Genomic DNA, 26633 nt, shown 5'->3' with positions numbered 1-26633 from the left:
CATCATTGGAAATATTTTATTAGTTTCAAAATAGTCCAAATTAAGTGTTCAAACCAGAAATTAAAGCAACTGTTTATCCAAAAATGTCTTGAATACCCTCCTTTAGACTGTCAAAGGTGTAGTTCTATGATATGACATTACATAACCAATAAAGATAAGAAATTTCAAATTGCTCCAAGAGTGACCCCAATAGATATTTTATTAACTATTCAAATTTATTTAAGAGAATAGGGTCATAAAAAAGTAATAAAACAAATAATTATATTTTCTCAGGTCAATTAAGTGAGGCTTGGAACATTTTTTATAATGAACCATTTATTTTAAAGTTTAATAAAGCTATCTTTTTATATATTGTAATATGGAATTTATTTCCCTCAATAGTTCTTCTCATATGTAAAAACCAGTGGTAAATGTAATTTACCTCTAATTCAAATATAACTAATTCTAAACCCCAATTTAAATATGACTAATTCTTCTTGTTATAAAAAATTTCCAAGTGAATTTGCTGCTGCTTCTTAACTCTTTAGTAATTTGGCATTTGATTTTTAGATAAATGGCATTTACATTTCGACAGTGTAAGAAGTGCAAGATTTGGGAGGATGTGACTTAATTTTACATTAAGAAGATCTTGTTACACATTTTTGCCTGCTTAGCTGAATAGATCCACTGATGATTTCTTTAATTGGTTTCAATATTTAAAAGAAATCAGTTTTTGAAAGGAGTGAAAGGTAGAATTATGATTCCAGTTCTTTTTTGTTTTCTTTCCCCAAATTTTAAAATCCTGCTTTGATTTTTACAGATGTGTAGTAGTGCCTTTCAATTTTTTTTGTATATTTTTTTTATTGGAGTTCGATTTACTGACATATAGTAAGTACAACATCCAGTGCTCATCCCATCAAGTGAAATACTGTTGGGTGCACTTCTGTGATTTTAAAACTTTGATTGTTTCTATATGATAAACTGCATTCACTTTTCTGCTGGTAGTGGACTTTGGACAAATCATTCTGGTTGATTAAACTGTAACATTCTAATTTGGAATATTTGAGACTCATGTCATAAAATGCATCTGCTTTATGTCCTGAAATGAGTAGAAGTGTACCTGATTCAGAAATTTATTCTCTGTAAATTTATTCTCTTTGTCTCTGTATTTCTCTCTCAAGGATGTTACTCACTTATGATATTATCAGAAATGTAACATTTTGTATTTCTTTTTGCACACATTTTAGTGGTGTATTTATAATAACAGCTATCTAGCACATACATTTTGTAGTTGAGATATGGTTGTCTATGTGTTTATTTAACCAAAAATTATTCCTATATGACAAACTATAAACATGTTTTGGCTTCTGCTTTGAAAGCCTTTCAATCATTGTTGAAATAGCATTAAGTCATCTGAACAATAGAAATACATTTGGAGCTATTTAGACTATGAACCATTCACATTTCTTCTTCTTCTTCTTCTTCTTCTTCTTTTTTTTTTTGTTTATAACATTCTGGTGGTAGCAGATGTGTGTGAACAATCTTAAATTTAGTTGAGTGACATTTTGCTTTTCTTGCCAATATAAAAATATGTTCATGGATCTCTTTTTTTATGGTCCACCCACCCTTGCAAAAGCTAGATAACCTTTGACTACAAAGGATTTAAGGGCATATTTACTTAGTTGAAAGCCACCCTAGTTAGGATGCATTGCAGTGTGGCTCAGTATAGATGCAGCTGATTGGCAGGTGTGGTTTTTCTTTTTTTCAACCTATTTTTGGAACTAAGAAAGTTAAGTTGATTTTGGAAATTTTTATTACATCCCAGGTACAGACTCACTTCTATTGCACCAGTCTCCATCAAAGCTTCCAACTGAAAGCAGCTCTTGTTACTAGAGTCCCAATAATACTAGTTTCAGTAGAGGAGAGCCTGAAAGTAGAACATGTTGGAAAGTCCCAAAGGGTAGTTTCTTATAGGGAGATAGAGATTCTTGAGATTATTGTAGTGAAGCAGGACCCTAATTGGTTCCAAATGGATTCTGGGTTTTAGTAAGTGTTTGGCATTATACATAGGGTGACATCAGATGCGCAAGGGCAGTTCTTTAGCTTCCTAGAGAATCACCCTGGGTTGATGCTTCTACACAGAGATTTCCATCAAGTGGTTTTTGGTTTTAGTTGTCACATTTTACAATTAAGTGTTCCTTCCTCTCCCAGTTTTACTCACAAGACACATTCTTACTTTATAGTACATGTTGGGCCAGAGTAGATATGACTTAAGTGATATGAAATTAGTATTAAATATTACTAGAAACTTTGCAGTAATCTGAAATGTTTCAGAGAACTGAAAAGGACTCCGAGACTTTCTAAGGAAGATATCTGAGTAGTTGAAAGAACAGAAATAACCTCCAAAGAGAAATAAATCTGAATACCATGCATTTCTCATTTTAACTAGTGTTTCAAATCCCAGTACCTCTAAATGAATCTGGCTCCCTCCCATAAGTAAACTCAAGCCAGAGCATGTAAAATACAAGTACATACCCGGGCAGCCAGTTACTGGGATGAATTCAGGTCATTTCCATCTTGCCTAATTTGTTTTGTGCTCCTAATTTTCATCTTACTTGGATCTTTGACACCATCTCATGGGCACTTCTGTACTTGACACGCTACATTTCATAGTGCCTAACATCATTAATAAGACCCATCTTTGTGGAAAACTCATTTTGAATTCAACATTCTGCAGTGATATCAATAGCATATCTCTCCAGGATGCTCTTTTGGTGCCTGCTCTCTGACCCCTCTGTAGCACAATGGCAGGAACATTTCTCCCCCTGGATTTTCTTTGTGGGTGCATTGGAACTGATGGAACTATACTGGGCAGGTCAGAATATTGGCATAGAAAGCAGGTCTGTTGATGATCCATGATATATTATTTATATGTCTTAATAATTGTTCAAAGGTAGACTCAGCCTAACAACTTGAGGATAATTAGAAAAGAATATCAAACTTCAGTGCCTTAGAGCAAGTCATACAAATTTATCCATTTTAAGTTTTATTGGAATTACTAGGAATATTAACAAAGGCATTGTATCTGGACTTCAGTATGACTTTGAAGTTTCTTTTCCTGTTATCTTTGAGAAGATAAAAAACTGTAGATGAAATAATAATACAAATTGGTACATTTCTACTGATTAAGTAGCCTTATCAAAATAGTGTTAACTAGGGATGCCTGGGTGGCTCAGCGATTGAGCATCTGCCTTCTGCTCAGGGCATAATCCTAGGATCCAGGATCGAGTCCCACATCAGGCTCCCTGAGAGGAGCCTGCTTCCCCCTCTGCCTACATCTCTGCCTCTCTGTGTCTCTCATGAATAAATAAAATAGATGTTTTTAAAAAGTGTTAACTAATTAATCAGAGTTAGCCTGGAGATAAGTTTCTAGTGATGTGCAATAGGTTTCTGTTATTTTTATCGATGATCTTAAATATAATTTTTTCCTACCTCTTATTTTATAGTTGAGGAAATTTCATTCAGGAGAGGAGAAACATGCTATCAAAAGTCAGATAGTAGGACAGCCGCAAAGTTGGAGCTAGCAGGTTTTTTGATTACCAGGCAAGGGTATGTGGGGTATGTGGTCTACAAGGAACCCCAATGCTAACTAATTGGTGGAAATTTTATAAAGAAATGTTTTAATTTAAAATAAGTGTAACTTTTTAAACTTTGGAGCTCTCCTTCAATGATATTAGCCTCCTTATACAGCAATGAACTTCTCATCATCAGAAATATGCATGAACAAACTGGATATTCTACATCAGAGATGATGCAGAATGAGACCCTATGGTGTGTGTGTGTGTGTGTATGTGTGTGTGTGTGTGTGTGTGTGTGTGTGTCTAGTAGTTGGACTAACTGATCTCTAAAATCTCTTTCAACTTGAACATGGAAAGGGGACATTAGTGCACTGTTTTCTCCTTTAAAAAGAGAATGAGAATAATTTCTTCATTCAACAAACATATATTGGGTGCATGTTCAAGGCATTGTGTGATTGTCAGAACTGATATTACCCAAATTTGACTGAGCCCCCTGAGAAACTACTCACTTGAGAAGGAGTAAGAAAGGGGGAAATTGAGAAATGAGTTAAGATGGAGGATGGGAAAAAAATCATTAAGGGAAGTGGGGTAAAATGCATCATTTGAATCTATTTGGGAAGGGAAAACAAGGTCAAAGGGGAAAAGAGTAGAACCAGTGTTATAATTTATATCTCTGACATGGAGATATTTCAATGAATTAAAAAGACCCAAAGATTTTAAATTTATTGATCTCTAATAAATTCTACAATTCTATTCAGAACTGGCAAATCTCTAATGAGCTTCTTTGCTTGCATCCTTTCAACCTGTATGCTGTAGTTACAAACCTACTATTAGAGATTTCATCTTAACTGTCATCTGTTCTTTTCCTAATTGAGGGAAATTTCATCAATTCAAAGATTCAACATTTACCTCTTATGTCATAGTTAAATAAAAATAACAGCCTTTCCTCTGGCCCTGCTCTAAATTTGAATTTTTTCTTGACCAACTAGTTTGTGTTTGTTTGTTTGTTTGTTTTTACCAAATGTAATATATATTTAGGCTACGCTATAACAAATCGATATCCAAAAGTATGATAGCTCAAACACAGCAAAAGTTTATTTCTTGATTAGAGGTATCAATAGCAGACTGATGAGTAGGTCAGTGAGGCAATCTATCTTCATATAGTCACTTAGGCTCTGCCATCTTCAACAAGTGACTTCCAAGGCCACCCTAAATTCATCTACATTCCAACAAACCAGAAGGGAAAAGGAAATGGAGCAGCACATGTGGAAGGTTTTAGTGGGCCAGGTCTGAATGAGGCACGCATCACTCAACTCACATACTTTCTACTGAACTCAGTCAGATGACATACTTAACTGCAAAGGAGACTGGGAAACATAGTCCTATTGGATACATAAAAATAAGACAAGAGAGCGGGTATTAGACCATTTAGTACTTTCTGCCATACCTGGACTTCCTCCACCAGGAAAAAATTATTCCTCCAAACCTATAGTTCCTGCTGCTACAAACTTGACATATGCTTCTGCATTTGCTTGATGTTAGCTTCTCTACATCCTTGGCCACCGCCTATTTCAGTCTTCCAGGTTACAAATCAGCATACCCTGACCCTAGTTAATTGCAGCTAAAAATGAATTTATTAGAATAATAAAAATTTATTCATTAGAAAAAAATTAATTTGTTATCAGCTATCTCACTGAATTGACTGGAAGACTAGAAAATCATGCTCAGAAGAAAAGAGGGCACTAAGAGAACATGGTTGACCAGAACCTCAGAGAAAGGCACATCTACAGATGGACATTGTTTCAGTGCAGCTGGCCTCATGGGCCTTTGATGCAGTGGTCATAAAGTGTTCTAAAACATCCCTTGCATCCCTAAGATGCTTCCTCCAGATTCAGAGCCCTGGATAGGTTCATCCCCTTGACTGATTGACAGATTGCTAGGAATCAGGGAAGGAAAGTTACTTTTGTAGTTGGGGAATAGAATCCTATTTCTTGCTGTAACTTTCATTAAGAGTGGGTTCTATAATTATGGAATGGGGGTTCAGATGCACTAAACTAAATGAAAGAAATCTACCATGCCTGCTGTTTTAAGATGCCCTAATGCTGCATTAGATCTATTGACGGCCTTCACCGATTCTTACTAACTGGCCTCATGCCTAGACTATACCTTATTGCTATGCCTAGACTGTGCCTTGTTCCTCCTGGGATGTGTTTTGATCACTTTCACCAGTTTATTCCCTCAACCAACCTACTATTCTCTGTGAGACTTGCTCTAGTCCTTTTTGATATTAGTTGGACTTGTCAGAGTACTTTGGCATTGTTTTGAGAACTAAATTCAGACCTGGGACCTATGTGATAAGTCTTCATGGCCAGGGCCCAGATATTTGACCCACCTCCTGTGGGGTTTTCTCATCTGTAAAATGAATGAGTTGGCTCAATTCCCATTAGTCTCAAAGGGACACCAAGAGGCTTAACAAGATGGTGCTTTGAGATATTTGGAACACAGGGTGGCATTATCACATTATTATTTTCACAAGCTGTTCACCTGAAGCGAGAAAATAAAGAGTGGAAATTTAATGCCAGGGAGGTTTTTGGCACTTTGTCAATTCGACATTAGCTTTGAGGGCTTTTGGAATTTTGCCTGAAATTTTCAGTACCAAGCAGCTAAAAGCTGTGTTTTTCTGGGCTTGTGATATTTCTGTCCCTAGGGATGGCATTAAGCATTTGTGAGGGATGAACTGTGCCAGACCCATTTTCCAGTGTCCCACCAACAGACACAAAAAAAGCAATGCACACTCTGTAAATTGCTGCTCATACTCACGTTTCACACTTGGAACAGCACCTCTGACTTGTGCCAGTAGAAAAGGGATGGGATATATGCATGTGTTAAGGAAGCTCCCTGTCTGACACATAGACTGTTTATGGCTGGATGGCTTCTATTTGAATGATCAGATGAGCCCTACTGAAGGCCACAGAACCTTTTTTAGACCTTTGAAAATCATCCCCATCATAGTCTTCTTTGAAAGAGAGCTATTGGTTATACAAATGTCACTTTTGCCAATTAAACCCAACAAGCTGATTAGAAGATAGGGAGGAGAAATACTTTTTTTTTTTTGGAACTTTTATTAATGATTATGGAAGGAAGAAAAAGGCAGGAAAACTTGTTGGAGTCCAGGGAAGCATTTATTTACGTGACTGAAATTTAAGCCATGTGATAATAATTATATGGGAAGGTTCTAAATGGTTTTCTTTATTTGGACCAGAGTCATTTTCAAATACAGGGGCTTCTACATATGTACCTAAAATACATGTTTAAGTATATTTTAAAAATAATAATATGCCATTTATATGTTCAAATAAAAGAGGTTAATAGGAATTGTTCTGTGCCAAAAGCTAAAAGCTCCAGCTTCAAATCTGCTGACTCTTATGTGAGTATGTTTTGCATCTTTATAAAGACCAACAAATCTGAGCTTTGTCAGGAAGGGTGCTCCTTGCATTTTTAAAGAAAGTGTAGAGCACCTGGGTGGTTCAGTCTGTTGAGCATCTGCCTTTGACTCAGGTCATGATTTCAAGATCCTGAAATCCAGCAACACCTTGGGCTCCCTGTTCAGAGGGGAGTCTGTTTCTCCCTCTCCCTCTGTCCCTTCCCCTGCTTTCTCTCTCTCTCTCTCTCTCTCTCTCTCTCTCTCTCATAAATAAATAAAATCTTAAAAAAATAAAAGTAAAGTGACCACTAGTTTATCTAAACTTTGGAAGTGAGGCTTCTACTTAAGTGAAATCTACCAATAATGGCAGGATACCTTTTTTGGGTTTTTCCTATTTTTAATGACAATGTTTCTAATTACATTATAAACTTCTCTAGCTTATTTTATAACAATGCTTCTTTATTTCTAATTTTAATGTATATCTATGCTCATTTTAAAAAATATAGAGTTTGGGATCCCTGGGTGGCACAGAGGTTTGGCGCCTGCCTTTGGCCCAGGGCTCTATCCTGGAGACCCCGGATCGAATCCCACGTCAGGCTCCCGGTGCATGGAGCCTGCTTCTCCCTCTGCCTATGTTCTGCCTCTCTCTCTCTCTCTCTCTCTCTCTGTGTGTGTGACTATCATAAAAAAATAATAATAATAAAATCTTAAAAAAAATATAGAGTTTAAAAATATATCTCACCCTTAAGAAAAAAATATCACCCTTAATCCAATAGATCTAAACTATCATTGTTAATATTTTGGTGAATTCCTTAGAGTTATACATATAGACTAGAAGTTTTATATGTATGTATACCTTAAGAAATATTTACAATATTTTGAGCTGTTGAAATGTAGTGTTTTAATTTATGTCATTAAAATTCCTCAGTCTGATGAATGTTTGTATAATATTAAATCATACAGATAGATAAGCTATAATTCATTGAACCATGCCACTATTGATATCAGCATCGATATTGGAGGTGTTTATGTACTTTTACATTTCTGTTTCCTTACAAGAGATTACTCTCAGTAGAATAAAAATTTTTATAAGATTTTCTAAGGATCTTGATTTATCACATTTCTAGAACTGTTCTGCCAATAGCATGAATCTGATAGATCGAAAATAGCATGTGTTTTAAATCAGATTTCTTTTTTAAATTTTTGTGGTGTAACATTTTCACATATTTAGTGGGTACTTAAATTTATTTTATGAGCTGCCTGGCTACCTATTGTTATATTGAGGTTTCATTCTTTTCAATTATTTGTAAAAGATCCTTAAATATTATGTGTATTAATCTTTTGCCTTCATATTTGTGGAAAATATTTTCTTTTTTTTTTTTTTATGATAGTCACAGAGAGAGAGAGAGAGAGGCAGAGACATAGGCAGAGGGAGAAGCAGGCTCCATGCACCGGGAGCCTGACGTGGGATTCGATCCCGGGTCTCCAGGATCGCGCCCTGGGCCAAAGGCAGGCACCAAACCGCTGCACCACCCAGGGATCCCTGGAAAATATTTTCTTAAATTGTATGCTTGTTTATGTTATTTCAATGTATAGAATTTTAAATAATTATTTAAATAAAATCAAATCTATATAGTATCTTTTTTTACCTACATTTTTTTAAAGGTTTCATCTTTAACACTTGTCTTAAGTTCATTAGAAATTCTGACATATGGTAAGAGGAAAAGAAATAATCTTATTTTATCCCAAGTAGTTTACCCATTTCCTGAACGCCATTTACCAAATAGTCTTTTGTTCTCTACTGGTTTGTGACATGATCTTTTTCATATATTAAAAATCTATCAGAATCTCTTTCTGAACTACTTTCCTGGTTACATCTGCCAATTCTAGCAGACTGTCTTACATATTACTACCTTGTTATAGATGTAATATCCGGTAGAGAAATTATCCATTTCATTTCTTTTCATGTTCTTAGTTGGTCATTTCATTCCAGATAAACTTTAAAACTGTGTAGTTAGCTTCCAAAACACATCTTTGGCAAGTTTAATTGTAATTGTACCAAATCCTTCAAGTGATATGGAAAGAACTGATATCTTTGCAAATTTGTTCTGCTATCTAGGAATACAGCATATGTAGATAAGTAAAGATGTAGATATAGATATCAGGAAAGATCTGAAATTTCACCATAAACATTTCCTACTTTTTAAAATAAGATTATTCCTATTATAAATTGGTTCCTGGACGCCTGGTGGCTCAGTGGTTGAGCATCTGCCTTTGGCTCAGGTCATGATCCCCAGGTACCAGGATCAAGTTCTGCATCAGGCTCCCCGTCTGCCTCTGCCTATGTCTCTGCCTCTCTCTGTGTGTCTCTCATGAATAAATAAATAAAATATTTTTTAAAACGTTTTTTAAAAATTGGTTACTTTTTCTACCTCTAAATGATTATCCCTAGAATATTGGAAGCAATTACATTTTAAATTTTGATTTGTATGTTAACCTATTGAAAACTTTAAGTTTAAATTTAAGTCTTTAAGAATTTTCAGTTGATTAGAGGGGGGTTTCTAAGTATGCAATCTTTTCATCTGCAGAAAATACTAAAGATGCCTCCTTTCCAATAGTCATATTGTATTGACTAAATAATCCAGCCCAAACAATGTAAGTTGTCTCATTAACTTTACTTGATATATGATGAGTTATGTTTTAAAAATTAAAGATTCTTGCATTATGTTATTCACTGTTTGGTTGTAATGGGTACTTCCTAAGTCGTTTTTTATTTCTCTTTTCTGGTATGTTAAGTTTTCATAGCTCTTTTAATAAAATAAAATTAATCTATAGTTTGAGATATTTTTCTCAAGTTTTCAATTAGGGCTATACCAGCTTCATAAAATGTACTAAGAAGCTTCCCAGATTTTCTTTTGGCCTCTAATATTTATGTAGCATGGTAATTATGTGTTCCTTGAAAGTTTGAAAAAAACTTCTTAATAAAGTCATTCATACATGAAGTCTTTTCTTACAGGTTTCTAAAATAAAATTTGCATGTCTTCCATGATTGTTGTATATTCAGGCTTTCTACATCATGAGCTAATTCCGGTGCTTATTTTTCAGGATATATCAGTGAATACTTTGAGACTAGTTAGCATTTTATAAAGGTTATTTTATTTTAGAAATTTCCCTACATATATTATTTTATTACTTTCCATATTTCTAATTTGTTAGTTTTTCCTGTAACAATCAGCAATTGTATTAATCAATTTCTCTGTATCTTCTAATGATACATTTCATTGTTTAAATTTAATGTTTACTTTGCCTATTAACTTCAAGGATATTTTGTCATTTTACTCATTATTTCTTCAGCTTAATGCATAGTTAACTTATTTCATTGGATTAATATTTTAACAGTAAAATTAAAGTCTTGAATTTGCTTCTAATTCAATGTAATCTAATGAGCAGTATCTTCATTTTCCTTATCTTTTTTTTTTTTTTAGACTATTGGGGGGGGGGCAGCACAAGCAGAGCAGCAGGCAGAGGGAAAGGGAAAAGCAGGCTCTGTGTTGAGCAAGGAGCCTGAGGTGGGGCTCAATCCCAGGACCCTGGGATCATGGCCTGAGCTGAAGGTAGACACTTAACCGACTGAGACACCCAGGCATCTCATTTTCTTTATCTTCTAAAGATTTTCTATTTATATATTTTTCCTTTGACTCAATTATTATTTACAAAAATAATTAGATTTTTTAATATAGTAAGAATTCCAAAATTTTTAATTATTGAAAAAGTAATTTCTTACTTTAGTAAATTGAGACCCTAAAATATAGTCCTTTTATTTTTTTTTTATTTTAAATATTTTATTTATTTATTCATGAGAGACACACAGAGAGAGACAGAGACACAGGCAGAGGGAGAAGCGGGCACCCTGATGTGGGACTAAATCCGGGGTCTCTAGGATCACACCCTGGGCCGAAGGCAGCACTAAACCACTGAGCCATCCGGCTGCCCTAGTCCTTTTATTTTTTATTTGGGAGCATTTGTTTAGGGATTTTTTTGGTTTTCATATGGAAATATGATTAATTTATGTGAGCATGCTATGGCTGCTTGAAAAGGAGTTGTGATCTTTATTTTAGAGTACAAAAGTTACTATATTAATTATTTATATTCTTTATCCCTACTTAGTTTTTATGTTTCTCTGATAAGTAACAGTTACAAAATTTGTTCTCAATATTTGAGTCATTTTGATTTTACTGATCATTTTATAAGCAGTATGTAGTTGAATTTTGTTTTGAACAGTAATATAAGTCTTTTTCTTTAATCAAGGGTTTATTATAATAACCATAGTAGCAAACTATTATTAAATTTCATTTTCTCTTGCCTTGTTTGTTGCTTTGTATTTTTCATACTTCATTGCTATTTTTTTTTGCTTTCTCTCTCTTCAAGAATGAATATTTTCTTTTATGTATCTTATAAAATGAATTGGGATATACGCATTCAACTTTTATCCTGTGATGTTTAATATGTCTAAATTAAAAAATAAAAACTGAAATTGCAACTGTATAATACTAAATTAATGTTCACTCATTCAATAAATATTTATTAAGGACCTAGTTCTTTCTAGGCACTGAGCTGGGCACTAGCATTAGTAATACAGTAGAAACTAGGATAGCCTCTGTTCTCATTGTTTTTGATTTCTCTCCTATCTTATTATCCCTTCTCTCACTGCTCAATCTTTATTAATATCTGGGTCATGGAATCCAGATGATCATTTCTGTGGTTTTTTATGTGGTTTTTTATATGAGTTATCTTTTGACATTAACTTTTAGTTTTATGACCCTTTAACTAATTACATTTAATATATATTTTATAGTCATTTATTTTTTTTAACCACTGTCTATGCTACATTTTCCTCATTCTTATTTTTTTTAAGATTTTATTTATTTATTCATGAGGGACACACAGAGAGGCAGAGACAGAGGCAGAGAGAGAGAAGCAGGCTCCCTGTGAGAAGCCTGAGGTGGAACTCAATCCCAGGACTCTGGAATCACGACCTGAGCCAAAGCGAGACAAACAACCCCTGAGCCACCTAGGTGCCTCCTCATTCTTATTTTTATTTTTGTTTTTATCCTATACTAATTTTTTGAGACAGCAGTAAGATTATTTACTGGAATATGGGAGAATATGTTTTGTAGCTTTTGTGTGTGAATTCTAGTGTAACACACTTCTGGTTTAAAATGATGCCTCGAAAAAAATTAAGAAGATAAAATAAAATAAAATGATGCCTAGTGGGTATCCCCTCATGTAATTGCGTCTATTTTCCCACTAAAATACCTATGAAGTCCAAGAAAGGATGAAAATGAACATCAACATTGAAAGCCTACACTGACTGAAAACTTTTTGCTGGAATCTTAGAGGAACCTGTACTGCCAATGGAACAGTGCAAGTGGACAACCTTGAGGGCTGACACAGGTATCAACTCACAAAGCAGCTTCATAATGTAAACTATCAAGGAAGAAAGGGAATGATTTCTTTGTGGGAAGGGTGTTCCTATTTGGTAATTGGAGCATTGTTGCATCCTTCCCCTCACACATACACATACTGTACCATCTTTCTGTAATCTTGTCAGTAACCTGTTTCTCCGTCAACTTTCCCCATTTCAGCAAATTGCTACTGAGATGGTCAGGAGAGAGCTCTTGAAGTCATCCTTGATTACCTCCCTTTCTTACCACCCATTCACATCTAATCCACCAGGTTTTGAGTCTACCTTCAAAAATATCTTTTAATCCATTCAGCAGTCAATGGACATTTGGATTCTTTCCATACCTTGGCTATTGAAAATGAGGTAGCTATAAATATTGGGTGCATGTATCCATTTGGATTAGTATTTTTGTATTCTTTGGGTAAATGCCTAGTAGTGCAATTGCTGAATCATAGATATACAATGGAATATTACTCAGCCATAAAAAAGAAATGAAATATTGCCATTTGGAATGACATGAATGGAACTAGAGTGTGTTATGCTAAGTGAAATAAGTCAGAGAAAGAAAAATACCCTATGATTTCACTCATATGTGGAATTTAAGAAACGAAAGAGATAAGTATAGGGGAAAGAATAAAAAAGAGAGAGGGGGGCAAACCATGAGAAACTCCTAACTTAGAGAGCAAACTGAGGGTTGCTGGAGGGGAGGTGAATGGGGAATGGGCTAAATGGATGGTGAGTCTTCAGGAGGGCACTTGTGATGAACACTGGGTGTTATATATAAGTGACAAATCACTAAATTCTACTCTTGAATCTAATATTATACTCTATGTTAACTAAGAATTTAAATAAAAACTTGAAATGTAAAAAAATTAAAAATGAAAGTGTTAAAATCTAAAAAAAGAAAAAAAAAAACCAAAAGGCAAATAAAACAAAAGTGTCTCTTCATTAGTACTGCCAACACATTGGCCTAAACCACCATCATCTTTCCCCAGATCACCACCATGGCCTCCAATGTTGAGTTCCTCTCCAGCTCTCACCCAGTTTCCACAAAGCATCCACTACAAAATCCAAATTTATTGAAACTTAAATTGGATCACACCATCCCTTTACTTCAGTAGCATCCAACTGTACATTAACTAAAATGCAAACTCCTTACCCTGATCACACACTTACATTTCTTGCTCTGGCTTTCACCTGTTTCTAGTCTATGGTCTGAAACTGCATTGCAATTCTGACGTCCTTGTTGATAATGCCAAGTAGCAATATATCTGGAAGAATTATAAGTAAGGCAAAGAGCAGGTAGTTAATGCAAAAGAGATCTCAGACAAATAAGAGGCATGTGTCGTTTCTCCCTCCATACCTCTGTTTGTTGTCATGGATATCAAATTAGCCGTTGAGCTTTCTTGAAAGCCTAGTATTCTCAGGATGTCATTTAGACAATTTGACTCAATAGTTATTGAATAGAAAATAATACTTTATCTTTCTTACTCTGTGGGAGGGAGGGAAGTGAGAGGGAAATAGAGCTTTCTTTCAGATAATTATTTTCATAAGATGAAAATTTAAGTAACACGGCATTTCCAAGAAGCAAGGGGCACAAAGATTAGAGTTAGATGTAACGTCAGAAACTACAAGACAGTGATCTTGGGTTCATCCTAACTCCAAAGACAATAGTCTTCAGGTGCCATGTCTTAGTGATCATCCATCTGGAATGAATCTCCTGGTGCTGAACAATGTGGATAAGTTATTTAACCACTCTTGGACTCAGTTTCCACATTTACACAATGAGGAGGTTGGATTAATTGTTCATTAAGTTATTTGGCAAGTACACTCTGATGGCTTGATGTACTAGGGCAAGTAGCATGTTTCCAAAACCCACAAACATTTGTTTTAGCAGCATTTGATAAATGAGGATTCATTTTATCCTATTACTAGCAGAATGTCAGTGCAGTTCCATCTCTTCATCAATAGTAAATGACAAATACTGATATTATCAATTAGATTTGGTATTTTCAATGAGAAAATCCTTATAAGCTTTTAAGATTTTCAGTGAGAAAATTCTTATAAGCTGAAACTGCTAATGAGATGCTGTTAAAATATCCTCCTTTGTATGGTAAAACAACTTCAAAAATGATAACTTGCAGATCTATAAGTATTTATTTATAGCCTACCTTTTGGCGGATATTTGAGATGACATTTTTTCTTTCAACAGAACTCTCAAGTAACATGCCATGATTTATAATTTTATCTGTTTATTGTCTGCATATGCTGCAGAAAGTTGAAAAAATATTCAAATCCTGCCAAAAAGTATTTAGAGTTATTTTTTTTTCTGCTACTGAAATGTCCACCTTCAAAACATTTTGAAGTCTTCATATAGAATCAAGGTTGGACTTTTTAGAGAAAAAAAAGAGAATGAGAGCAAGTTTTTATCTTTATCCAAAGAAACCTGAAGTAGATTTTAGAGTCTTCAAATACTATTCAAAATCTAGAGTGATAATAGATTTCTATTTAGCAACTTGAACTGCCTTGTCTTCATAGGTATTTCATACCTTTGTCCTGCTTGTCCATAAGAATTAGAAATACTTTTTCTAAGTAAATTAGAATGGATCAGAACCAGACCATTCACAGAGGGAGAAAGATAGTTTTCTCCTCCTTATCTGACTTTATCAGTGTCCTTTTGCCAGCTGACCCAGATTCAGGCTTTGGAAATAGAAATGTCATGTATCCTGTAGCATATTTCTATTACCCTAAGTGATTCAAGATAGAAGTCATACCCTACATAAAAGGAGTGTCCAATAAGGAAGTTTACAGCTGTCCCAATTGTTCCTTTCATTCAGTGTCACTTCTGATTTCAAAATAACTAAGATTTGCCCATTTAAAAATATCATCTTCTGTACCCTTTACTCTCCTGCCCCCTTTCTCTCCTTTGGCTCCCCCTAAATCTCACTTCTGTCTCCGGCAGGAATCCTCTCTGTCCCATCTGACAGAGAATCCTTCCTCTCATGAGACAAGACCCACTTCAAGTTCTAACCTCTCATTCCTCTGAGATATAGCGCTTTAACACCCCCTGCTCTTGTGGCACTCTCCTGATAGATCTCCATTGCCATGTTGCCACTGCTCTGTGTTAGAACTCTACATGCTTGTTTTTCCTTCTAGATGGCAGATGTGGTTGGCTTTGACCTTTGTATTTCTCTCAAGACACTTATACCTAAAGTTATCCCATAACATATTTTGAATTGAATTCACTAGTATGTAATCATTCTTAATATATAATTAATATTGTTCCCATGTCAATGATGGGAAAACACTAAATAAAATGATGGTTAAATATGAAAAGGGTAGAAACTTCAGGGATTATCAATGTTTTCTTTTCATACTGGATTGCACAGTTATGTTTCATTGCCCCAAACCTCAATTTCCAATAATAAATAATGTCTTTCCTGAGACAGGAGCTAGGGATGGATAGAGGGGCAGGGACTGTTCTTGGTGACCCAAGCCAGACATTATACTTCTCATTTTTTTAGGTTTTATTTTAATTCCAGTTAGTTAACATACAGTGTTACATTAGTTTCAGATGTACAAGATATCATTCACCAATTCCATATATGTTCCCCGGTGTTCATTACAAGTTCGCTTTTTAATCACCATCACTTATTTCATCCATTCTCCTACCCACCTTCCTTCTGGTAACCAGCAGTTTGTTCTCTATAGTTAAGCATCTGTTTTTTGGTTCCTCTCTCTCTCTCTCTCTCTCTCTCTCTCTATCTCTATCTCTATCTCTCTCTCTCTCCTTTTCCCCTTTGCTCATTTTTTTGTTTCATAAATTTCACATATGAATCAAATCATACAGTATTCATCTTTCTCTGACTTCTTTTACTTAGCATTAAACTGTCTGCTCCAACCATGTTGTTGCAAGTGGCAAGATTTCATTCTTTTTTATTACCATTCTTATTTTTTAAAAATAACTTTATTTTTTATTGGTGTTCAATTTACCAACATACAGAATAACACCCAGTGCTCATCTGGTCAAGTGCCCCCCTCAGTGCCCGTCACCCATTCACCCCCACCCCACCCCCCACCTTCCTCCCCTTCCACCACCCCTAGTTCGTTTCGTCAGGAGTCTTTATGTTCTGTCTCCTTTTCTGATATTTCCCACATATTTCTTCTCCCTTCCCTTATATTCCCTTTCACCATTCTTATTTTTAAGGGAGATTAAGTCACTTGTTCATCCCCTCATGGTCAGTAAGGGCTAGAACCAGAATCTGAACTCAGGGCTATCAGAAACCAAAAGCCTGGCTCTCCCACCTTGTTGCACTCACTTCTAAACAATCATGACTTTAAAATATTAACAATGAAAGAAAAAATGTGCAGATGCACCAGGTCAAAGAAAGCCCATCTTTCTTTTGTTTGTTTCCATGTGCCAGAAGCCTCAGATTAACTAAATTTGAAAAGGGTGGAGATTATTTCCAATCAACTTATTCTTACTGTAAGACCTTTCATGTTATCAGAAAGACCTTTCTGATGACTCTATAAATTAGCAACTCCATTCCCATCTACCAAGCTCTACCCCCTACAATGCTGTATTTTTCCTCAAAGCATTCATCCCCATCTGACACATTATAGTACATTTGCTTCTTTGTTTAGTGCCTGTCTTCCCCATTCTAGAGCCTAAGCTCCATGAAGGTGGGTACTGATGGATCCCCAGCATCAAAGGGTGCCTGGCACGTGCACATAGCAGACTCCTGGTACATATTTCTTGAAAGGATGAACAAACACAGAAGAGAGGACTCTACAGTTCACCTAACTGATTCAAAATAGTTACTGACAATACCTCAACGATAGGAAAATCTGGAGTCTTTTTTTTAAATTTACTTTCCTACAGCCTAAAAGATTTCTACCTCTGCTCACCATCCTACTTCCCAAACTATCTCCTGCATCTCCTTTTCTCTTGTTTCTGCCATAGGCAGCTTTAATCACAAGTCATCCATACAGATCTAGAGGTGTTAATACTTATTGCAAAATTTCTTGCAGCAAATCTTATCTGTCACCCAGGGGCTCCCCAATGTCTTAATTATACTACTGCATACAATTCAGCACATACTTTAGAGGTTTAAAAAAACTTTAATTGCCAAGGTTTCTCCCCATTTCTACTCCAATAGGCTTTAGTAGTCTAGTCGCTTATGCTGGGAGCATTTAAGGGACCTTTAAGCTAGGTGCAGATAGAACAATGAAAGGAATGGACACTCCCTCATTGCTTGCAAAGTGGATCAGTCCTAATCCTGTGAACCAGGTCTGCACCTAAAGCCACTTGAACACATGATGCTCAAAACCAAGGGATTGCAGAAACCTCCATGGAGGACAACATGAAAGTATTTGTAAAAGACCCACAACACTGAAATCCAAGCACCAGAAGTAGTGAAGGAGGCTAAAAGCATAGGAAATAAAATCTAAAAATTAAGCTTCAGTCTTTTTTTTTAAGATTTTATTTATTTATTCATAAGAGACACGGGGGTAGGAGGGAGAGAGAGAGAGGCAGAGACACAGGCATAGGGAGAAGCAGGCTCCATTCAGGGAGGCTGACATGGGACTTGATCCCAGACCTCTAGGATACGCCCCGGGACGAAGGCAGGCGCTTAACTGCTGAACCACCCAGAGCTTCAATCTTAAAATAAACCTGGTTGCCCTATGCCACATCTTTGCTAGAATTAAGTATTTTGTTAAAGTTAATTTTTGAGACTTTTAAATATTTACTTTCAGTTTGTGTACTCTGGCCCTCATTGCATTTCAGTAAATGCCACCACCAGCATCTGCCAGATGCTTTAGCCAGAAACTCCAATGTCCCTGCCTCTCTACCTCCAATCACCAAATTTTATTGGTTTGTTTGTTTATTTTCATTTTAATAATCTACTTGGCCAGTACTCTAGGAAAAACCTGGAATACTGCAATGACCTCTAGTATGGTCTTCTCCCATTTTTACAGATTGAATTGTGTCTCCCCAAAAGATGGTGAAGTTCTAACCCCCAGAACCTGTGAATGTGAAGTTATTTGGAATTAGAGTCTTTGCAGAGAATCCAATTTAGATGAGTTTATTAGGGCAAGACTAATCCAATAGGACTGATGTCCTTATAAAAAGGGGAGATTTGGACTCAGACACAAACACAATGGGGAGAACTCTGAGCGAAGATGAAGGTAGAGGTCAGGGTGCATCTACAAGCCAAAGGAATGCTGTGGGCTGCAGCAAACCACCAGAAGCTGGGAGAGAGACATGAAATAGATCCTCCCTCATAGCCTCAGAAGGAACTCGCCCTCCTGACACTTTGACCTCAGATTTCCAGCCTCCACGATGGGGGGATACATTTCTGTTGTGTAAGCCACTCACTCTGCAGTACTTTGTGGCAGACACCTTAGGAAACTAAATCACCTGCCTTCTCATTATCTCAAATTCTACTTAAATTTTTAAAAAGTTATACAAGTAACATATTCTCCTTATAAAAAACACTCACATTTTTTGAAAGCATTCTTTAAGTACCAGAGACTAAGTAAGTGCTTTATATATTATTATATCATTCAGCCCTTTTATCAGCCCTATTTTCACCTTCATGTTACAGCAGATGAAGACACTGAGGATAGGAGTAACTTGCCTGTGGTCACATGGCTGATGTATGAGCTGGGATTCAGGACCACATGGTGTGGCTCTAGAGGCTGTGTGTTCAGACACCTGGGTCTAGGCCTGTTGATTACCACTTGATACCTTCCCCAAACCCCTGAAAGTAACCGCTGTTAGCTTTTGTGTATAATGCACATATATGTGCATATATGTATGTATACATGTATATGTGTATATGTGCATCTCTATGAAAAGTATACAGCCTTCAGAAGCCTAAAAGGATCCTACATCTTATAACTTGCTTTTTTCGCTTACTTTATCCTAAACACCCATTTTTTAAAAATTTATTTATGATAGTCACAGAGAGAGAGAGAGAGAGAGGGGCAGAGACACAGGCAGAGGAAGAAGCAGGCTCCATGCACCGGGAGCCCGACGTGGGATTTGATCCCGGGTCTCCAGGATCGCGCCCTGGGCCAAAGGCAGGCGCCAAACCGCTGCACCACCCAGGGATCCCCTAAACACCCATTTTAATGAGTGCATATATTCTTTCTGCTTAATAGCCCACTGTATTGTTTTGTATCATGACTATTTATATTTGTGTGCTAAGATGGGGGTGACAGCTTTCAATGTCCTTGGAATGCCTTCCAAGCAGTGGGAGGGGCAGGAAGACACATCAATGTCTGTGACATGGTGGCTTTTGGAAGGGAGGGTAAAGAGAGGATGGGGTGGCCCCTGACCCAGATTGGGGGGGGGCGGCTGCTGGTTTCTTTAACATCAGTTTCTACTGAGACTTAACTTTGGGAAAAATCATATAAGCCTGGAAATCTCAATATTTGGGATTTATATTCAACTAGGCTTCACTAGTTGAGTCACTTATCTTCTCTGAGCTTTATTTATTACTTGTATGTAGAAAAGCAGAGGTCATAGCTACTGTTCTTCCTACTTCCTTCCTTTCCAACATTTCTGTAGGAAAAAATTAAATGAAATATAAAAATGGCTTGCAGACATCATTGTTTTTATGATTATCATTACCTTCATACTATTTCCAGGTACTAGATATCAGAAATACTGTTTTGTAGAGTCTTTGGAAATGAAACCACTCTTTGGGATAATTTTTATTGCTTTTATGGGACTGTTTTAAGAATTAAATGAGTATTACATGTGAAAAGACTTCAGGACAGTGCATGGAACATGGCAGGCATCATGAAGTCTAAAGTCTTTCTCTTCTCTCTTCCTTTTTTACCCCCGATACATTCAGTGCATGACTGTCCTTACCACTTAACTTTTTGTTGACAGTTCCGGATCTACCTTTCCATGATACAAATTCTAAAATATTTATGAATCAGAAATCTTTCAAGCCTTCTGACAGAGACAGCATTAAATCATTAATTATAAAACACACAGTGTAGCAAATTATTCATTGATTTTACAAACAAGATTACTTGGCCACTTATGTGTGTGTACTTTGCTCTCCCTAGATTGTCCAGTTATTTGCACAGGAAGACATATCCCTTATGTTTTGGCCCTTAAGATCTCCTTTATCTCTGATAGTTTGAGCTTCAATAGGACTGTCTTCCTAGGGAGCTTGTACAGGTACTGCTTTGAGTAATAGAATTCACAACAGACCCCACTTCTGTTATCTCAAATTGAGAAAAGGATACAGATGGTTCTTTGTATATAACAAAAAATGAAAACAAAAGAGTAAAGTTTGAAGAGAAACCCATCAAACTACAGAGATGGGCTCGCATAAGCATTTACTATACCAAGAAGAGAGGTTCTTTAGACTGATCACCAGAGCTTAAGAGAAATGTGTGTTTTTCATTTTCCTGGCTTTGCAGCTGATATCCTTGACATCTTTATTAGGGTTCCTGTTGCCATTGCATTATTTTTCACACAGCATGGTGTGATCTGTGTAGTGTCATCCCTTTCTGGCAGTCTAAGTGGGTCCCACCATAGGGTGAGGGTTCCTCACTGTGACCCCTAATTGTCTGCAGGCCACTCCTGATCTACCACAATGTGTTTCTGATGCCCACAAATTACCAGAGAATAGTTTCTTCTCTGATGTGGCCTTTGTTACCCTTTTAAGGGAATGAGATCCCTTAAGTTCAACCTCAAAGAAGGTTTAAACATACATTCAGTGGTTCAGGCAATAAATACAAACCCATAGGGGAGGATAGGAAAGGTATAATTGATCCAAATTGATCCTCTTATGCCTTGCAATGAAGGAAGATCTTGGGAAGGTGAGCCCTAGAAGTAGGAACTTGAGAACAAGACTGTAGGACTAATTTCTACTTCCCCGAACCACCTTCCTGCCTATTTTTCTGCAGCCCTTTCACTTAATATTCTTCCCCTCTCCTAAGAAATCTGCATTTTAACCAACATTTTAGTAGATTGTAAGGTAAAAACTCTGAGGAGACACATACTTTGAGAAATGCCAGTCTACATAAGGAAGCCCAGGTCCTTCGTGTGATGTTGATAGACTTCCTGGCCTTTCCTGGCTTTCTTTGGCCCCCCTCTTCAGCTTCTTCTTCTGCTCTTCTCCTGTACTCCTTCACCCAACCCTCAACTCCATGCAATTGTCCTTTGACCAAAACTGAACTCTTAACATTTTTCAGACACATGGAGTTACATAGAAATTCAGAGCTTTTGCACCAGCTGCAATGGCTTGTTCTCACCCTCAGGCCTTACAGAGTTGTACTTACCCTGAGAGAGCCACTGAGGAGATATTTTGTCATATGATGTCCTCACAGCCCCCTTTCATCCCCTTTTGCTCCCTCTGCTCTCTTCCTCAAGTCATAAAGTTTCATCTGTGCCTTTGCTGAGGCACTTCCATATTTGCTTATACTTCTCATATTGGCTAGTTCTTCACTCTAGTGAAGAACTCTACTTCTCTTATCACACTACTTAAAATCCAATTCACCTCCTCCTTAAAGTTTTCCCTGCTCTCCAGAGATAAGCTCTCTCTTTCTTAAATATCCATTGCATGTCTTCTGAAACTGTATATGTCACCTGTCACATTCAATCTTAAAATTAATAATAGAATACACATCTATAATGCTTGCTATGTGTCGGGCCATATTCTAACCATTTTATGTAAATTAACTCACTTAAGCCTCACATCTACCTTCAGAAGTAGGTGCTACTATTCCCCCTTTTTTCACAGATAAGGAAATGCAACACAGAGAGGATAAGTGACTTGTGAAGTTTCCTACTACTATGGTTCAAATCTACTCAGTCTGGCTCAAGATACCATGTTCTGAACATTTGTGTGTAATCTGCTCTATGTGCTTTATATTTTGTAGTTATCTGTGTAAATATCTTATAACTTTTTATTTTCCATCTCTGCATACCGGTGTCTCCTAGTACATGGTAGGCACTCTCCAGATGCTTGAACGATAGAATTACATGGGGATAATTTTTTCAGGAGATCCTTGAATCCTAAATTTCAGTGAACCCTAGGAAAAAACCTCCAATATATCTGATAATGGAATTTTCAGTGTGGTAAAGGTAAAAGCATAGGTCCCTTTTGGCAGTTAGCATTTTCTTAGGATTTTTGTTCTCCTACCTACCTTACCAAGCAGTTTTCATTTTATTTGTTTTACTTTTTCTTATGATATGTTCACACTTATATTTTAAATGATGGAAAGAAAAAGATCACTTGCAAATGCCAACTGGGAAAATGTTTATTTTAAACAATGCAGTTCCGTTGCACCAGCTGCAGTTGCTATGCCTGTATATTGGTTGCTAGGGGTAGTGAGGAGAGTTAAGCTTGTGATGTCAAGGTGACAAGTTGTTTTAACCCAACATTCTATTGGCTAGGATTTTTCTGAGATCAGGAATCCTCAGCTCCAGGCAATTAGAAAGGCACTAGGTTTTAGCTTGCAGAAATAACTTAAAACAATGAAAGAATTAATAATCTAGGCATTTTTTAAGTGTGGAAGGAAATCTGGTAGTTTATGCAGATTTGGAATTTGGACAAGAGTTTTTAAAAGTTTGCTTCTTCCCAAAGGATGATGCAAATCATTACAGAAGGCTAATAGTATTATAAAATAAAAAAGGGGAAAGCTACCTTTACTATCAGGACACATTATCTGCCCCAAACAGGATTTGTTTAAATATATCAATTATCATATAAACACAGGAAAAGAGATTTCATCATTTTAGAAATTGTCCCACTGTGAATGCTAGTTTGTAGATTTATGTTTAGCAGGAAGTATTTGTGTGTGCTTGTCTTCATTTTGCTTGTGTGTGTGTGTGTGTGTGTGTATTTAAGGATTTTATTTATTTATTCATGAGAGACACAGACAGAGGCAGAGACATAGGCAGAGAGAGAAGCAGGCTCCCTGTGAGGAGCCTGATGCAAGACTCGATCCCAGGACCCTGGGATCATGACCTGATCCAAAAGCAGATGCTCAACCAATGGCCATCCAGGCATCCCTTGTTTGTGTTTTGCATGCAAAGTCATTCCATAAGAAATCCTTAAGCACCTACTACATGTGTAGAACATCATCTTAGGCATCAAGGCAGAGTGACCAACCATCCCAATTTACTTGGGATTTTTCCCAGTTTTAGCACTGAAAATGTCATGATTTAGGAAACCCCCAAGTTCTGGGCAATCACAGACAATTTGATCATCATACAAGGGGGAAACAAAACAAGACAAAAATAGTCTCCAAAAACTTTTGTGTGTCTAGGAAGACAAGCTGAATAACCACATAGTCAAAGAACACAAATAATGAAAGCTTACATTTATTGAGTGCTTATAAAGTAAATTCCTTCATTATCCCCATTTTAAAGATCAGTAACTAAGACACAGCAAGGCTAAATAACCTAGTTGGAGGAGGCAAAATTTATACCCAGGAAGTTTGGCTTTAGAGCACATACTATCATTAAGTCCTGTACAGAAAAGCTATCCAAGGGGAGTGATTGATAGAGGCAGGAGCACTAGGGAAGGCATCACAGGGGAGTGGATGACTACACCTTGACTCTGAAAAGGGAGCAGGAAGAAGAGAGGAAAACATCATGAAAGAAAGAAGGAAAGAGAGAAAAGAAAAGAAGAAAGAAAAAAGAAAAAGAAAAGAAAAGAAAGAAAAGAAAAGAAAAAAGAAAAGAAAAGAAAGTGAAAGGAGGAAGGAAGGAAGGAAGGAAGGAAGGAAGGAAGGAAGGAAGGAAGGAAGGAAGAAAATCACACAAGCCATGGTCTAGAGTGAAGAACTAGCCAAGCATTCTTTCTCCAGACACATAAAGGAGTTTGTCTTGGGAAAGAGGATGGAGCAGATATTGCAGATAATTAAATGCAAAGGCAGAGAGAGAAGACAGAAAGAACGTGGATTTCCCAGGAGAGATTTGGCCTCTCTGGTCAAAGGCAAGGTCACCTTCTGGGTGAGGAGGACGGATTGAGGCTGGAAGCAGGGAGTGAAGATTTGCAAATTCCTTTCTTCAGCTGTTTTAGGAAGTCTGCCGATGAGTAGGAAGTTGAAGTAGAATATTAGCAATTTTTGATTTTAACATAGTCATATAAAAATTCTGGAAAACTGGGTGGCCTAGCAGTTTAGCGCCTACCTTTGGCCCAGGGCACAATCCTGGAGTCCTGAGATCGAGTCCCACGTCGGGTTCCCGGCATGGAGCCTGCTTCTCCCTCCTCCTGTGTCTCTGCTTTCTCTCTCTCTCTCTCTGTCTGTCTATCATGAGTAAATAAATAAATCTTTAAAAATAAATACATAAATAAAACTCTGGAGAAAAAAAAAAGAGAAATTTAAAAAAACCACTGTAATTTTAGGTCTGTCTTAGGTCTGTTTCTTATACACTTAGAATCATGGTGTAGCTGTATATCTGAATCCTGCATTTGATTTTACCTAATATATTAGAATGATTTCCCATGTTGTTCTATATGGTTCTTTGTAAACATCATTTTAACAACCAGATAATATTCTATCATAGGCGATGGCACAATCTCCGTAACCACTATGTTTTGTTGATATTCCAGTTTGCAGTGTTTTCCTTTCACAAATAAAGCTAGAATGACATCTTCATGTTTACATTTTTTCCCATGGTCTAGTTCTCATATGGGTTTTTTATATTGTCTTTCTTTAGCTGCTGTGAGGCTATGACGCAACAAGATTCATTTTTCACACAAGCATACATGTGTTAACATATCCAAGTGCGTATTGCTTCTTTATTTTTTTTATTTTTTTATTTTTATTTTTTAATAAATTAATTTTTTATTGGTGTTCTATTTACCAACATACAGAATAACACCCAGTGCTCATCCCGTCAAGTGTCCCCCTCAGTGCCCGTCACCTATTCACCCCCACCCCCCACCTTCCTCCCCTTCCACCACCCCTAGTTCATTTCCCAGAGTTAGGAGTCTTTATGTCCTGTCTCCCTTTCTGATATTTCCCACACATTTCTTCTCCCTTCCCTTATATTCCCTTTCACTATTATTTATATTCCCCAAATGAATGAGAACATACACTGTTTGTCCTTCTCCGATTGACTTACTTCACTCAGCATAATACCCTCCAGTTCCATCCACGTTGAAGCAAATGGTGGGTATTTGTCGTTTCTAATGGCTGAGGAATATTCCATTGTATACATAAACCACATCTTCTTTATCCAGTCATCTTTCGATGGACACCGAGGCTCCTTCCACAGTTTGGCTATTGTGGACATTGCTGCTATAAACATCAGGGTGCAGGTGTCCCGGCGTTTCATTGCATCTGAATCTTTGGGATAAATCCCCAGCAGTGCAATTGCTGGGTGGTAGGGCAGGTCTAATTTTAACTCTTTGAGGAACCTCCACACAGTTTTCCAGAGTGGCTGCACCAGTTCACATTCCCACCAACAGTGTAAGAGGGTTCCCTTTTCTCCGCATCCTCTCCAACATTTGTGGTTTCCTGCCTTGTTAATTTTCCCCATTCTCACTGGTGTGAGGTGGTATCTCGTTGTGGTTTTGATTTGTATTTCCCTGATGGCAAGTGATGCAGAGCATTTTCTCATGTGCATGTTGGCCATGTCTATGTCTTCCTCTGTGAGATTTCTCGTCATGTCTTTTGCCCATTTCATGATTGGATTGTTTGTTTCTTTGGTGTTGAGTTTAATAAATTCTTTATAGATCTTGGAAACTAGCCCTTTATCTGATATGTCATTTGCAAACATCTTCTCCCATTCCGTAGGTTGTCTTTTAGTTTTGTTGACTGTATCCTTTGCTGTGCAAAAGCTTCTTATCTTGATGAAGTCCCAATAGTTCATTTTTGCTTTTGTTTCTTTTGCCTTCCTGGATGTATCTTGCAAGAAGTTACTGTGGCTGAGATCAAAAAGGGTGTTGCCTGTGTTCTCCTCTAGGATTTTGATGGACTCTTGTCTCACATTTAGGTCTTTCATCCATTTTGAGTTTATCTTTGTGTATGGTGAAAGAGAGTGGTCTAGTTTCATTCTTCTGCATGTGGATGTCCAATTTTCCCAGCACCATTTATTGAAGAGACTGTCTTTCTTCCAATGGATAGTCTTTCCTCCTTTATTGAATATTAGTTGACCATAAAGTTCAGGGTCCACTTCTGGGTTCTCTATTCTGTTCCATTG

At 36.8% G+C, this 26633-nt stretch overlaps 1 protein-coding gene across 6 annotated transcripts in view; it reads left to right on the top strand.

Annotated features, from left to right (window-relative positions):
• SCHIP1 (schwannomin interacting protein 1) overlaps positions 1 to 26633 on the top strand; it is a 723704-nt gene that overhangs the window by 203334 nt on the left and 493737 nt on the right. The gene's annotated exons all lie outside the window — the stretch shown is intronic.

Source organism: Vulpes vulpes, chromosome 3 (genome assembly GCF_048418805.1).
Source record: "Vulpes vulpes isolate BD-2025 chromosome 3, VulVul3, whole genome shotgun sequence".
Classification (NCBI taxonomy): Eukaryota; Metazoa; Chordata; class Mammalia; order Carnivora; family Canidae; genus Vulpes; species Vulpes vulpes.
The sequence above is the reverse complement of the archived record's forward strand: the minus strand, read 5'-3'. Positions and strand labels throughout refer to the sequence as shown.